The sequence below is a fragment of the Salvelinus sp. IW2-2015 genome, linkage group LG6.2 (genome assembly GCF_002910315.2).
Source record: "Salvelinus sp. IW2-2015 linkage group LG6.2, ASM291031v2, whole genome shotgun sequence".
In the NCBI taxonomy this organism is placed as follows: domain Eukaryota; kingdom Metazoa; phylum Chordata; class Actinopteri; order Salmoniformes; family Salmonidae; genus Salvelinus; species Salvelinus sp. IW2-2015.
The window spans coordinates 24,600,604-24,613,203 of NC_036846.1; positions in this window are offsets into that span (position 1 = coordinate 24,600,604).

The window sequence follows — 12,600 nt, forward strand, 5'->3', positions numbered from 1 at the left end:
CCGCGGCATGGTGGGGTTTGCTTTATTTGTTTTTTTGAAAACCAGGTTTTGCGTGTTGAAAATTGTCGAAGCTTTACCGCTATGCATAAGAGTGGGGCTCAAGTATTACTAATGAAAAGAGGTGTTTCTTCCTCAATGCCGCTGGAAGTTTCGTCTCATGCTCTCTGTTATGAATACTGTTAACGGGTTTCCTGTATTCTGGACCTGGACTGCTGAACAAAGACCCCTGGTGCATGTCTGGGGCCTATGTATACGCGGGGGGATACTGGTTAAACTTATGCGTGTGTCGTTTGCTGTTAGTGAACAGTATTTGGACTATGCAACAATTAGTGCATCATTCGCCAATCCGACTCCCAAGTTCATGATCTTCTTATGAAAAACAAGAAAAGTAAATGGTAGAAGTGACGCAGTCAGTCTTCCTCAACTCTCAGCCAAGAGGAGACTGGCACAGTTTACTACTATCCTCTAATTACATGGAAGAGAAGACGTGCCGCTCTTCTTTGGACACGCTGCAACTAACTAGCTCTTTCTTTGCAGCTCTTGACCATATGACGACAATAATCAAGATAAATAAAACTAGAGCACCAGGCAGTATATATATTTTTATATGTATATATACAGTTGAAGTCGGAAGTTTACATACACCTTAGCCAAATACATTTAAACTCAGTTTTTCACAATCTTGACATTTAATCTAGTAAAAATTCCTGTCTTAGGTCAATTAGGATCACCACTTTATTTTTAAGAATGTGAATGTCAGAATATTAGTAGAGAGAATGATTTATTTTTCTATCACATTCCCAGTGGGTCAGAAGTTTTACATACACTCAATTAGTATTTGATAGCCTTCCACAAGCTTCCCCAAATAGATTGGTTGTGGTGAATTTTGGCCCATTCCTCCTGACAGAGCTGGTGTAACTGAGTCAGGTTTGTAGGCTCCTTGCTCGCTACACGTTTTTCAGCTCTACCCACACATTTTCTATGGGATTGAGGTCAGGGCTTTGTGATGGCCACTCCAATACCTTGACTTTGTTGTCCTTAAGCCATTTTGCCACACTTTGGCAGTATGCTTGGGGTCACTGTCCATTTGAAAGACCCATTTGCGTTCAAGCTTTTAACTTCCTGACTGATGTCTTGAGATGTTGCGTCAATATATCCACATAATTTTTCTCCTCATGATGCATCTATTTTGTGAAGTGCACCAGTCCTCCTGCAGCAAGCACCCCACAACATGATGATGCCAACCCCCGTGCTTCACGCATGGATGGTGTTCTTCGGCTTGCAAGCCTCCTCCTTTTTCCTCCTAAATAAGAGGTCTTATGGCCAAACATGTTCTATTTTTGTTTCTCAGACCAGAGGACATTCTCTCCAAAAGTGATTTTGTCCCATGTGCAGTTGCAACCGTAGTCTGGCTTTTTTATGGCGGTTTTGGAGGCAGTGGCTTCTTTCTTGCTGAGCGGCCTTTCCAAGTTATGTCGATTTTAGGACTCGTTTTACTGTGGATATAGATACTTTTTGTACTTGTTTCCTCCAAGATCTTCACAACTAGTCCTATGCTGTTGTTCTGGATTGATTTGCAGCTTTTCGCATCAAACGTACATTATTCTGAGGAGACAGGCAAGGGTCTCTTCCTGAGTCGTTATTGCCGGCTACGTGGGGTCCCATGGTGTTTATACTTGGTTACTATTGTTTGTACAAATGATGTGGTACTTCGGCATTTGGAAAATTGCTCCAATGGTGAACCAGAGCTTGTGAGGTTCTCAATTTTTGTTCTGAGTCTTGGCTTGATTTATTTGATTTTTTCACATGATGTAAAGCAAAGAGGCACTAAGTTCGAAGTAGGCCTTGATAAATCCACAGGTAACCTCCAATTGACTCAATTATGTTCAGAATTAGCCTATCAGGAGCCTTCTAAACCATGACATGTTTGTCTTGGAATTTTCAAGCTGTTTTAAAGGCCGTTCAAATTAGTGTATGACAATTTCTGCCCCACTGGATTGTAACAGTGCTATATAAGTGAAATAATCTATCGTGTAAACAATTGTTGGACAATTACTGTGTCTATGCACACAAGAAGATGTCCTAACCGATTGCACAAATAATGTTTTGTTAAGCAAGAAATTTGTTTGGACGTGGGTTGACAAACGGAGTTTTAATCGACTCCAACCTAAGTGTATGTAACTTCGATTCCAATGACTATATATGCTGTATATGTTTTTTTTTTTTGGGGGGGGGGTGGGGGTAAGGCAGTTCTTTAATTATTGGCAGATAGATTGTAGTCACATAATGTAATTGTCTGCGATCATTTAATCTCCCATATTGTCAACCCCGTGATCGGTTCACCTGTTTTTGTACTTGTTCCAGGTGTCGATATTCTTCCCTCTATCCTGTGTGTTAACTCTGTGGTTTCTGTTTGTCGTTGGCCTGTTTGTCTGTAGTCTTACCAGCGGTGATTTCCTTGTTTCCTGCTTTTAAAATTGTTGTTTCTAGTTTCCCGGTTCTGACCATATCTGCCTGCCATGACCCGAGCCTTGCTGCGTTCTGTACCTTATTGACTGCTGACGCCTGGCTACGGCCTTGCCCCTTGACGTTTTGCATGCCACCTATTGGTCAATAAACATTCTGTGATTTCTAGGCTGTCTGCTTGGGTCTTATGCCTGAGTTCTATATATACTTGTATATTAAATCAAGGTCGTACTTTCTCAAAACCTTTTACGGTCAGCTATGAATAGCAGGCCTGGTTTCCAGATTTTGTTCATAGTGTTCTTTTTGTTTACAGTCTGTGCAGTATTTCCAATGTATTGTCCATGGGAAAAACTGTCTGACTTAGAATGAATAATGTCCGACAATACCTTTTTAATGTCTAGTGCCTATTACATTTTGCTAGAATTTTGCTCCAGCAACACTGAAATGTAAGGGATCTTTCCAATTTTTTAAATAGTCTGGATTTTATTTTTTCCCACTTTGGAACCTATTTCAGTAATAGTGAAATCAGAACCTTCTTGTTGGTGTTCTGATATCTACATATATAGGAGTGGTTAAAACATGCTAATAGGTCCCTGAAGTATATCAAAAAGGTTGGATTATCCCCTGAGGTATGCATCCAGCTGCGAGGTTTCCCGCTATTAAGGCTTTAATTGTCTCAAGAAGTTCCCTTTTGTAGTTTTGCCTCACTGAGTCTTATCTGTAATTTTGTTAATTTTCATTATTAAAAAAAGATCCATAAATTAGCTTTCGGATGGAGGAGATGGACGGAATGCTTAAAGTCCTTTGCTTCCTCTTTCAAAAATATAATTCTGCGTTGAATCATGGGTGACTCCGTCATTTGTAACAAGATTTCGTAAATTTTTTGGTACATTCTATGTTGGAGATTTTAAAAAATAATTTGGTGGCATTTTTCCCCTATTTTCAATCCGTTTGGTTTAGTTTATAATATATTACATGATATTTCTTGAATAGTTCCTCCATTTTATTTTAGTATTTCCTTTTCTTTTCCTGCGCAGGACTTGCTCTGTGTAGAGTGGCTGGTTCAAAAAGCAAGCATCTCTTTATTAAGGACAGACTCTCCCCATCTTTAAACCATTGAATCTATATGTTTTGACATGGCAGTGTAAGTCTACGGGTACAAAAGGGATTTAGCATAGGGTCGCATCAGCCCTGCATTGTCATCTTTGTGCAATGTTCACAAAGTTTGTTATGGTATTATGTACGGAGGGCAACAGAGGACCATCAGGAAACTATAATTTACACTTTACTAAAGAGTAAAAACCAAAAGAACTCCACTAGGCTTTTCATTATTCAGTCGGTGTTTGTGCTGCTGTTGGGTTGCATCCGAATGGCATTCACTATGTAGTGCTACTTTTGAACAGGGCCATAGAGTGGTGCTATTTTTTGACCGAGGGCCCATTGGTGAGTTTTGAACCATTTGTAGCGGTTAGCATAAGCCAAAACATCTATCATATAAATGGACCTCTGTCCTCCTCAGTGCAAAGTCTTCATTGTTTTAAGGCTCAGTGAGGCTTAATAGAGAAAATGAGGCTGGGTGGTTTGATCTTTCCAGCCAGCATTTAATGTTCATCCTCCCTTCCTTTTGGATTTCAGTTCCCGTGGTATGCCTATCACTGAAGAATTTACTTACTTACTTTATTACTTACTCCTCATTTGAAGGATGTTATTCTATTTTTATCTTTATTCTTATCCTCATATCTGAAGTATTTACTTACTATACTTTATTACTCCCTATTCTGAAAGTATTTACTTACTATTACTTTTACTTGACTCCCTCATTCTGAAAGTATTTACTTACTATATCTTTACTTACTCCCTCATTCTGAGTATTACTTATATACTTTACTTACTCCTTCATTCTGAAGATTTACTTACTATCTTTACTACTCCCTCTTCTGAAGTATTTACTTACTATCATTTACTTACTCCTCATTCTGAGTATTTACGTTACTATACGTTACTTACTCCCTCTTTCTGGAGTATTTACTTATATACTTTACTTACTCACTCATGCCTGAAGGTTATTATATACATTTACTAATTCATCATGCCGCAAGGATTTTTTATGTATACTTTCTTGATTCACATTGCAGGTCTGCAGAGCGAATAATAAAACTGTAGAAAACTGAAAATACATCATAAGCAGGTTTCATCCTTGTGAATTGTAAGTCATGTCCGATACATTTTTTTATGAAGGTTGATGGAACAGAACATCAGTAAAAACTTTCCAAATGTTGACAAACAATTATGCTAGAACAGAATGGGTATCTTTCTTGTGTTTTGTAAAAATTATTTATGCTGACAAATTGTGGTTGAGAAAACGCTTTTATGCCACAATATTGATATATAACCATCATAGTGAAGTAAAATTTGGAGTCACGCCGATGAATGTTGGTGGTGGTCTCCACTACGACTCAGGAAACCATGCGTTTATTAAGCTACAGATGAAATAGATGAGCGTGAACTTCACAGGGAATGGTGAAATATGGTGCATGGGTTATGGCTGTTCTTTTCAATCAATATTGAGGGTCTTATTCTTGGTGACATGATCAGCAATGCTTGTGCCATTTGCAAAATAAAAATAATCTTTGCTCTTTTTGTCCCATAATAATCTCATATGTAGACTTAGGATAGCATTTCTATAGTATACTAGCGTAGCCATTTCTTAGTATAGATAGATTCTACTAGATAGATGAATTTCTATAGTGTTGTGCTCTAGAACTAGATAGCATTTCTGTACTAGATAGCCTAAGTAACTAGGATAGCATTTCATGATATGGATTTTCCTAGTGATTAGTTTTTTTGTAGTGTAATAGATAGTATTTTTTAGTATACCAGGTAGTATTTTTATAGTATACTAATAGTACTTTATAGATATACTAGACATTTTTATTAGTATACCTTAGATATGATTTTTAATAGTACTATAAATATTATTTCTTTATTGTTTAATTAGATATTTTATAGCGAGGTTAGTGTTAATTTTGATACAGTATGTTGATTCTTGTCTATTAACTGTTTCTGTATTTTGTCATGTATTTGTTATGTTTTATGTCGGTCCAGGAGAGTAGTGCCTGCATGTGGCAGTAGGAAATGTGGATACTTAATAACCCTAGGCTAAACCAAAAAAAATAAACTAATCAACCCGCCAGCTCTGACTCACCTGTCTGCGAGCTGTTGCGATAGAGAGCACGGTCCAAGACCAGGAGTATATACATTTGCTATTTTTAAAACACAACGTTTTTTGTAATTAAAATATCGGTAAGTGTTTGAAAATGCGATGGAAACACATCGAATTTAGATTTTTGTTAATTTCGGTAACCAGGCTTATGTGAACATTAGCGAAGAAGGTAAATTGAAAGAAGCTCACATAGAAGAATAAGTAAATGAAGAAGTACAATAATGAGGTATCTAAATGTGACAATGAAGAAGTACAATAGACAGAAGTAAGCAAGAGTAAATGAGAAGTACATGGAATCAGCAGAGCAGGTACATAGACAAGAAAGTCATGAAGAAAGTACAATGAAGAAGTACAAAAGAAAGTATACATATGAAGACGTAACATGAGAATGAGAGAAAAAGATACAATTTATGTGCACACTCTCATCACGCACGATTTTATCCGCACTTAAGTAACATTTTTTGAAAACTACACTGGATTATAGAATATTCTCGGTATGGAAAATCATGTCACCTATTGGATGGCATATAGCTTAGTGATTGCTGCCAACTTTTTCACTAATTCTTTCTTTCTCAGATCAAATATTTTGATGATGAAGGTGCTATATAGAATATCTGAGGCTCACACACAGCTAGTTATCTGCTAATGCAGGCATGGCAGGACTGGGCTTCCTGTTTTGCATGTATTTTTGCGATGTATACTTATAATAAGTGGTCGCACTTCAGTTGCAAACAATGTAAAAAAATAGTTATTTATATTTATTCGGTTTCCTTGCTCCGCTACCGAAGATTTTAGCATGCTAAAATTCTAACTCACTGTCTACACTAGGATCTCTATCTTTGCAGTCTTTTCCTTCTGAGTATAATAAATCCTGTGGACGACTTGTGTTGGCTCGATAAGCGGTTGTATACTATGGCCCTATTCTTTCTATACGTTGCACCTATTTTTGAAGATGCTCCCGCATACGGCAATAGCGGTGGGGGAATTTTCAGACAAGCAGCCTGCTTACACGACACTACTGCTGCCACGTCTGACAGGGAACCGTGAGATCTCAGTTACTCTTCGTCATAATTACCGCTCCTTTCTGCTCTCTCTCCGATCGCATGGCATTGGGTCTGGGGTTTTAGAATCTGTTTCCGGGAAGAATGGATGAATCCAGTGTGCCATCTGCTAGCATATTTCCCCTTGTCTGATCCAGATGTTGCTTCTCTTGTCCACGGTGTCTGCATGGGAACAGACATTCAGTAATCCACATAGAGAGGCACATCGATATATATGTATCCTGTAACCGTGTTTCCCACTCAGTCCTTCCAGTCTTCCAACAGTACACATTTTTATTGCGCCGCCGACACAACCTGACTCAACTTGTCCGCAATTAATCATCCAAGCTCTCAATGAGTTCAATCAAGGTGAGTTTGTCCGAGGGCTAGCAACAAAACGTGGGCTGTTGAGGTACTGGTGGACTGGAGTGGGTGGGAAACCTATAACCCACTCAACAAAAAATGAGTTGATATTGGGATATATTTCTGTCTGTGGTTTCAATGTGTGCAGCCAGTCACTAGGACTCCCCCAATGACTCAGAGAAACAATACGCACACCATCGACTACTACACACACAGTCACACAGCACACACGACCCAATAAGGCCTATATATTTCAATGTAATCTTATCTCCAATAGTGTGCCTCTCAATTTGTCCCCTGAGGTTATTGATGAAAATATTGTAGAAACAACGTCATTCGTTTCTAACCCCTGCTATGGAAAACAATTCAATATGAGATTCAATACATCTCATCGTTGATCTTCTGACGTTCATTGGCACCATTGAGAGTGAATCGAGCGACACATGACAATTTGGACAAACATGGGTTGTGTTCTGTATTTCAGCACGCTTCTTTCGACTAGTTATATGCGTGGTTGTGTCTCTGTGGGATCCTCTACATTCGCTACAATTCATCTAAGATGAGCTTAATGCATATTTCATAAATACCATGGCAGGAAGTCGGATGAATGTGTTTTATGCACCACCCGGTTCCGTATACTGTTGGTGGTGATGTTGGCACAAACAAATCTGAGTCCAGGCCTATCGTTACTGTCTGTCTGACCAATAGTACCCTGAGATTATACTGATTGGCAGTTAGTTGTATCTGTAATTACAACAGAGCACACAGAGGACACCAGGTGACGCTGACGGTATTGTCATCATGTGGAGCAGTTTCTAGGCCCATCCATGATGTCTTTTAGGCTTCACTAGCCTACAGATGTCAAATTGTTAATATTGAGAGAGTAAGTGTATTTGATTATCTTGAAATTAAAGGACCTACTTTGGCAGGATGCAGAGAAGAAGACCTATTTGGCAGTATGCAGAGAAGAAGACCTCTTTTGGCAGGATGCAGAGAGAAGACCTATTTTGGCAGGATGCAGAAAGAAGACCTCTTTTGGCAGTATGCAGAGAAGAAGACCTGTTTTGGCAGGATGCAGAGAAGAGAAACCTCTTTTGGCAGTATGCAGAAAGGAGTAGAGGCCGCTTTCCTAATTATTTGGATGAGTACTGCTTACCCCAATGTGAGATAGGGGTTGAAACCACCGATGGACAAGACTGGCTGTACCCTGGTCAGGGCCACGAGGTATGTACATCAGAATCACGAGTTAAGAAGTAACAGACACGCTGCTATTTTGGACTAGCTTCATCTCGCGCATGGAGAGGTGTTTCCCCAGAACAATCACCTATCTTTGGCAGGTATGCATGACAGAAGTATACCCTCTGACTTTACGAGCTAAGGAGATGCAGAGAAGAAAGTAGCCTATTTTGGCACGGATGCAGAAAAAGACCTCGTTTGCCAGTATGGCAAGGAAGAAGACCTCTGAGTATTTTGGCAGAATGCAGGAGGAGGAAGATGGGAATATCTCTGTGTTATGGCATGTGTCAGAGTGCATCGAGAAACGAGAGCATGCCACTTTGTCCAGGATGAGCACTGGAGTAACGAAAGTACCTAATTTTGGTCAGAGAATGCAAAGAGATGAAACCTGTTTGCAGTATGTCAGAGTAATGTAAGAGCCTCACCTTGGCAGGAATGCAAAGAAGGAAGGATAAAACCCTATTTTCAGGATGCAATATGAGAAAGAGACCAATTTGCAGTATGGCAAGAAGAAGACCTCTTTGGCAGGATGCGAGAAGAAAGACCTCCTTTGGCAGTATGCAGAGAAGAAGACCTCTTTTGGCAGTATGCAGAGAAGAAGACCTATTGGCCTTGCATGGCAGCCGACTAGTCCCTCTGAGTAGTGAAATGTCTGCAGATGTAGCCCACTGTTTAAAACTCTGATGACGTGGTGTATGGGACTACTGAATCACAGCCTGTGCTTGGTGTTCTGGTCTGGCCAGGAACTTTGGCTCACATCCAGCCTAGCTGGACAGAGGAGATTAAACAGGGTGTTCAGGCCGTAAAAAGGAGTTAAGCACATTGGTCATTCTTTGAGTTTCCGCAGAAATGTTACTTTACTGAAACGTTCACTAAATTGTAAAAAATGACTTAGTAAATTTGAGCATAAACCGGTCTGTTTATTGTTAACAAATTAAAGGGTGCAGTGTTCTTAATTGCATTTTAGGATGACTCCAATGTCTTTCAGTCACAGAACATGTTGCTTCAACTCTCTCAAATAAACACATCGTCCATTTTGGGTTCTTCCTAGAGGCTAGTCTTTTTCTATTTGAAAGTCTGATAGGGGTTGTGTGTGTGTTATGTTAGTGTCTGCATGGGCATGAGAGGATAATCTGTGTCTGGAGTTGTCTTGTGTCTGAAGGGGTCTTTTTCTATGAGGCTCGGTGTCTCTGTATCCGTATCCATCCATTTTTATAGATGGAGCCATGATTTTAGAAGAGGAGGAAGTCTAAACAAACCACTGATCTGGGATCAGTCTACCTGCTCCATGTTATCAGCAGCACTATCAGCCTTCCTGGCCAGAGGAGACATTCAACTTTGGAATGCAATGAAAATCACTGCTGTGAGCTCGTCAGAACAAGCCCGAGCTGTTGTGATGTTCATCATTGCTGCAGCTCCACAATGCTGTTTGATTCTTGGTATTTGTTTGAAAGGACAGGCCTCACAATATCCATCAGCAGCAGCTGGGACTGGATTTATGTTGTCTAAAAAGTATCACWAAGTATTAATTCGCGTTATTTTGTGCACCTTCAATCATACTACGAAATGGTATTTAAAAAAAGCAAGGCTGCTGTTTGGCTGGTAAACTAATTATAGATTGTGGCTTTAATATCCGGCTCCATTGCGTTCCATTGTTGGCTGTGTAAAGTCAGAGTTTAGACACCAACAATGTATTTTCATTATTTCCTTCAATTTGACATCTGTAGGCTAGTGGAGCCTTCAACAAGGCATTGCCCCCCCCCCCCCTTTTACACCACTGCTACTCTCTGTTGTTATTATCTATGCATAGTCATTTTAATACCTCTACCTACATGTACAATATTACCTCAATTACCTCGACTAACCGGTGTCCCCGCACATTGACTCTGTACTGGTACCCCCTGTATATAGTCTCCACATTGACTCTGTACCAGTACCCCCTGTATATTGCCTCCACATTGACTCTGTACCAGTACCCCCTGTATATAGCCTCCACATTGACTCTGTACCAGTACCACCTGTATATAGTCTCCACATTGACTCTGTACCGCTACCCCCTGTATATAGCCTCCACATTGACTCTGTACCGGTACCCACTTGTATATAGTCTCTCTATTGTTATTTTACTGCTGCTCTTTAATTACTTGTTCATTTTATTTCTTATTCTTGTTTCTATTTTTTATTATTATATTTTTTTTTGGTATTAATCCGTCTTCTAATTTTGTAAAACGGGCATTGTTGGTTAGGGGCTCGTAAGTAAGCATTTCACTGTAAGGTCTACACCAGTTGTATTCGGCGCATGTGAATAATAAAATGTGATTTGATTTTGATTTGAATTTAATCTAATGATGTGGGCAGTGCAGTTAATAAATCATATTTCAGCCAATCCAACCATGTCTGTATGCCCACTGTTGCATATTTACTCTCAGCACTCAATATACACATTTAACTCAATTCTGGATAACTCAGAMTTCTGTTTCCTTTGGCAGGGAGCACAGGATCTAACAGGAGCGTTTTCCTCCCCTCGGGAGGACGACCTCGCTGGTAAACTCAGGAAAGAGTCAGACAGGGTAGTGAGAGGAGGGTGAATCTACTGTACCTCCCTGGGATTTCCTATCTAAGCTGTTGAGACACTTGATTGAACAGCCAATTATTCAATCATAGCTCATCAATCAGTCTCTATATTAAACAATCAACAGTCTTGGGTTGTAGGAATTCCAAAAAGTGAAAAATATTTTTATGTAAATTTTAACAACACCTACAGTAAGTTGTCTATTACCTAATATTGTGTTTAATTACTGTTTGATTCATTCAGTCACAATTGTATTTATTAATTAATTATTATTATTACTTTGATTTTTTTTATTTAGAAATATTTCAATTTTTTTGGTATGAATTACAAAACMAAGTCTCCCTGTTTCCATAGATCTCCCTCTGCAATGAATAAGTTGAGTGAAGCATTACAATTGTCCCTCTAGATAGCCTTCATTATTTTGTGGACGAAAGCAATACAGATTCATTTTACAATAACAAAGTATTTAATAAGCATGCGGTCCCAGATATACCTGCCTTATGGTCAACGTTTGCCAAAATCACCAAAGCAAATAGACTGTATCTGTGACCGTCTAGCTAAGCCAGTATCATTTGTGATWGAATAAACATGACATCATTGATAGAACAGAATACACATCACATTCTGAATGCAGGAACACAAAGATCCAAGGCTGTCATTGGACACAACCATTTCTGAGCCAAAGAAGCACAACCATTTCATCAGATAGGCTATAACGTGTCAACTAAAAAGCTATCCCTGATCTTCCAGTAATTAATTCATCTGACTGKGCTGCTTGAAAGAGGACATTTTCAAGAACATCTGAAGAGCAGAGAAAGACAAAAACAAGTGGCATGAGGAACCCAGTAACAGTGATGATAGTCATGGTGTCTGTGGAGTTTACGCTGTACACAATGTGCCTGTGTGCTCCACGGTGGCTGGTCCAACCGGAGGGAACCAGCGTGGGCCTGTTTGCCATCTGTAACAGCTACGTAGGCTTCTCCAGTTGCACCATGTTTCCAGCATGGACGGGTGAGCAGCGTTGCCGTTACATGTTGTCCTTTTGTGGAGGGAGAGTGACTACATCCCTAATCGCACCATATCCCCATTATAGTGCACTACTTTTGACCAGAGGCCTATAGGGCACTACACTATCTGGGGAATAGGGTGCCATTTGGGATGCATACKGTGCTATTCCAAACCACTGTGACAGTATGTTGGTAGTAGTGTATGTGTGACATACTGTCATCAAACTCAATTTCACATTTTGTCAGGCAGCAGTCTCCCACTCACAAAATGTGATGAATGTGGGCTATTCATTAAACTGGGCTATATTGACGTACACATCTGTTTTATTCAAGAGAACGACAACAGGTCAACGTAGCACTACAATTAGTATACATTTAAGTATACAACTTAAATTGCAGTATTAAACTACAATTACAGTATGTTATAACTTGAGGCCTAGTCTCTTTTTAAAATGGTGGATGTTTCTCTCTAAATAACACAAGAAATGTACCTGAAATGGCTGACTGTCAGCCTACTACTGTGTGTACAAATGACAACATAGGCTAAGTTGATAGCATGAACGTCAGATACCMATAAGTACCTATTTGATTCATTATCAGGTACATATAGTTTGTCTTGGATATTCCTCTCTGGCTCCAGTGCTCTCTCCTTCATTGCTCTCTTCACTATCAGACCAGCTCTCAACAGTGGTA